Below are 4,439 nucleotides of genomic sequence, written 5' to 3'. Positions count from 1 at the left end.
GTCCATCAACAGGTGAGTGGATAAACCAATTGTTATAGATCCATACAAAGGAATACTACTCAGCAGGAAAATCAATGGATGCATGCAACAATATGGATGACTCTCAATTATACTAAATGAAAGAAGCCAGACCAAAAAAAGTAGATATTGTATGATTCCATTAACATTCAGTTCAGTTCAGTTGCTCAGTTGTGTCCGACTCTTTGCGATCCCATGAATCGCAGCACACCAGGCCTCCCTGTCCATCACCAACTCCCGGAGTTTACCCAAACTCATGTCCATCGAGTCGGTGATGCCTTCCAGCCATCTCTTCCTCTGTCGTCCCCTTCTCCTCCTGCCGCCAATCCCTCCCAGCATCAGGGTCTTTTCTAATGCGTCAACTCTTCGCATGAGGTGGCCAAAGCATTGGAGTCTCAGCTTCAGCATCAATCCTTCCAATGAACACCCAGGACTGATCTCCTTTAGGATGGACTGGTTGGATCTCCTTGCAGTCCAAGGGACTCTCAAGAGCCTTCTCCAACACCACAGTTCAAAAGCATCAATTCTTCGGTGCTCAGCTTTCTTCACAGTCCGACTCTCACATTCATACATGACCACTGGAAAAACTATTAACATTAAACTATAGGAAATGCAAACTAATCTCTAGCAACAGAAAACAGATCAGTGGTAGCCCAGGAGCAGGGAGAACAGGAAAGAAGGATCACAAAGGGGCAAGAGGTATTTGGGGGAGGTGATATGTATCTTCATTACTTTGACTGAAGCAATGATTTCATGAGTGTGTACATATGTGAAAACTTAACCAAACTAGACAGTTTAAATGTGTGTAGTTTATTATATGCAACATCTACCTCAAGAAAGCTGTTAAGATGGAATATATATTTATAAAATATGTGTAGGGTATAACAAATAATAATGGCTTACCTGGTGGCTCAGTCTGTGAAGAATCTGCCTGCAAAGCTGGAGACCCTGGTTCCATCCCAGGGTGGGGAAGATCCTCTGGGGAAGGAAATGGCAACCCACTGCAGTATTCTCGCTTGTTAAATCCCATGGACAGAGGAGCCTGGTGGGCTACAGTCCATGGGGTCACAAGAATCAGACACGAATTAGCAACTAAACTATGGTAACAAATAATAAAACAACAGATCATTCTTTGTATCCATCACCTGGTTTAAAAAAGTAAATATTATTTTTTAAAATTGCTATGTTCCCCAACCACCCTAAAACCCAGGCTTTCTTGTTTAAAGCAAATGGATGTCTGGAAACATTTTTGATATAAATAAGCTCAGTAGTGTAGTACATGCATGTATGTGTGCTAAGTTGCTTCAGTAGTGTTCTACTCTTTGTGACCCTATGGACTGTAGCCCACCAGGCTTCTCTGCCCATGTGATTCTCCAGGCAAGAATACTGGAATGGGATCTTTCTAACCCTGGGATAGAACCCGCATCTCTTAACCTCTATCATTGCACTGGCAGGCGGGTTCTTTACCCCTAGCGACCTGGGAAGCCCCAGTAATGAAGTGGTTTGGCACAGTTTGAAGGTGAAACTTGCCCTTTAAAAGATGGGCGGCCCTAAACGGTGACTTAAAAATCATCCCATTTTCGGATTATAATAATAATAATAATCTTGGCCAAGAGACTCTGCTGAGAATGCAAAAGGGAAAAGTCTTGCTAACTGTGACCAGACAGGCACGTGCTTTCACTTTTTTTTAAAAAAACCGAGGCAGAGAGGGGGGAGATGGAACGAAGGTAGGAGGGGACATGTAGCAATAATTGGGCTTTGGCATTGGCTTGCTGGTGTGGGTTTTAGCCAGGCTCCACCCACAGATCATTTTCTTAGGAGAGGGCATCGGAAAACAGGCAAGCTGTGAGTGCACTCTGCATTTAAAATTGCAGCAATAGTCTCCAAGCAGGAATAAGGGGTTGTAATCGGCTTTCCTTCTAAGGAAAAGCTGGGAACCTTCTCATTTCACTTCATGAAAAATAAGTGATGAGGCAATTTCTGCCAAACATCTATTAATTGGATAAAACAGGTCTCTTGCCCGATATCTGACTTCAGCTGTGTATTTCCAGCATAGCCAGTTCTTTCCTCTGTAGTTGATTGGCTCTGGAGTGTGGCCAGAAACACACTTCCCCCAATTAAAGGTGTAAGATCTCTAACTGTTGATCTGTTTTCTTCTCTTCTGAGTGATGGCGCTCACCATTTTAATCCTCCGGCTGGCCGTCTGCATCCTGGCATTTCCCATGTACCTGCTGGACTTTCTGGGCTTGTGGAACTGGATATGCAAACAGTGGTTCCCCTACTTCCTGGCGAGGTTCACTGTGATGTACAACGAACAGATGGCGAGCAAGAAGCGGGAGCTCTTCAGCAACCTGCGGGAGTTCAGTTTCCCCTCTGGGAAGCTCTCCCTGCTGGAGCTGGGCTGTGGCACGGGGGCCAACTTCAAGTTCTACCCCTCTGGATGCCAGATGACCTGTGTTGATCCCAACCCCCTTGGAGAAGTTCTTGATCAAGAGTATTGCCCAGAACCCATACCTGCAGTTTGAGCGCTTCATAGTGGCTGCCGGGGAGAACATGCATCAGGTGGCCACAGGCTCCATGGATGTGGTGGTCTGCACCCTGGTGCTCTGCTCCGTGAAGAACCAGGAGCAGATCCTCCAGGAAGTGCGCCGAGTGCTGAGGCCGGTGAGTATGGGCTGAGAAAGGCTGCTCAGTAGCAACCACCATCACCAAGGGCAGCCCTCCCAATTTCAGTAGATCGAACACCCTAACATAAAAGTAAAGCTACTAGAAAAAATACTGTTGAATTTTTTAAGAAAAAATCTTTAAAGTGTAGAAGAAGCTTTAAAGAAATAGACTGATAATACATAAATAAATAAAATATTAGAACTCCTGCAAGGAAGAGAAATGGACTATAAACAAACTTAAAGTACAAAAAAAATTATAAAAATATTTGCCAAGGATGATAGACAATGGGTTACCATCCTTCATATTAAAAGACATTACAAATCAACAATAGGATTCTTCAATCAATTGTTTTTAAAAAGAGAAAAAGAAGCAAAAAAGAAGCAAATTACTGGAACAGAAATATAAAGAGAGCCAATATGTGATTTAAATGTTTAGTCTTGCAATTAAAGAACAAAATAAAGCAAGATATTTTATAATGGAATCTTAAAACTAACAAGTGAATCTAACAAAACAGAAACAAATTCACAGATAGAATAAACTAGTGATCAGCAGTTGGGAGAAGGTAGAGGGGAGAAAAAAGACAAGGGTATGGGATTAAGAGATACAAGCTACTATGTATAAAATAAATAAGCAACAAGGATATATCCCACAGCACAGATACATATAGCCATTATTTTGTAATAACTTTAAATAGAGTATGTTGTCGTTCACTTGCTCAGGAGGGCCCAAATCTTTGCAACCCCATGGGCTGCAACATGCCAGGCTTCCCTGTCCTTTACCATTTCCCAGAGCTTGCTCAAACTCAGTCCATTGAATTAGTGATGCCATCCAACCATCTCATCCTCTGTCATTCCCTTCTCCTTCAATCTTTCCAAGCATCAGGGTCTTTACTAATAAGTCAGCTCTTCACATCAGTTGGGTAAAGTTTTGGAGTTTCAGCTTCAGCATCAATCCTTCCAATGTATATTCAGGGTTGATTTCTTTAGGATTGACTGGTTTGATCACCTTGCAGTCCAAGGGACTCTCAAGAGTCTTCTCCAAGACTACATTTCAAAACCATCAATTCTTTGGCGTTCAGCCTTCTTTATGGTCCAACTCTCACATCCGTACATGACTACTGGAAAAATCATTGACTAGACAGACTTTGTTGGCAAAGTAATGTCTCTGCCTTTTAATATGCAGTCTAGGTTGGTCATAGCTTTTCTTCCAAGGAGCAATCATCTTTTAATTTTGTGCCTGCAGTCACCATCTGCAGTGATTTTGGAGTCCAAGAGAATAAAGTCTGTCACTATTTTCACTGTTTCCCCATCTATTTGCCATGAAGTGATGGGACCAGATACCATGATCTTAGTTTTCTGAAGGTTGAGCTTTAAGCCAGCCTTTTCACTCTTCTCTTTCACCTTCATCAAGAGGCTTTTTAGTTCCTCTTCGCTTTCTGCCTTAAGGGTGGTATCATCTGCATATCTGAGGTTATTGGTATTTCTCCTGGCAATCTTGATTCCAACTTGTGCTTTATCCACCTGGTATTTCTCATGATGTAATCTGCATATAAGTTAAATAAGCAGGCTGACAATATACACCTTGACATACACCTTTCCCAATTTTGAACCAGTCCGTTCTTCCATGTCCAGTTCTAACTGTTGCTTCTTGACCTGCGTACAGGTTTCTCAAGAGGCAGGTAAGGTGGTTCTGGTACTCCCATCTCTTTAAGAATTTTCCACAATTTGTTGTGATCCACACAGTCAAAGGCTTTA

General features: G+C 42.5%; 1 pseudogene; it reads left to right on the top strand.

The window, feature by feature from the left end:
• Positions 1–2,186: 2,186 nt before the first annotated feature.
• LOC136167532 (thiol S-methyltransferase TMT1A pseudogene) lies at positions 2,187–2,697 on the top strand (annotated as a pseudogene).
• The last annotated feature ends 1,742 nt before the right edge of the window (positions 2,698–4,439 follow it).

Source organism: Muntiacus reevesi, chromosome 4 (genome assembly GCF_963930625.1).
Source record: "Muntiacus reevesi chromosome 4, mMunRee1.1, whole genome shotgun sequence".
In the NCBI taxonomy this organism is placed as follows: Eukaryota; Metazoa; Chordata; class Mammalia; order Artiodactyla; family Cervidae; genus Muntiacus; species Muntiacus reevesi.
This window is presented reverse-complemented; position numbering and strand designations above follow the sequence as displayed.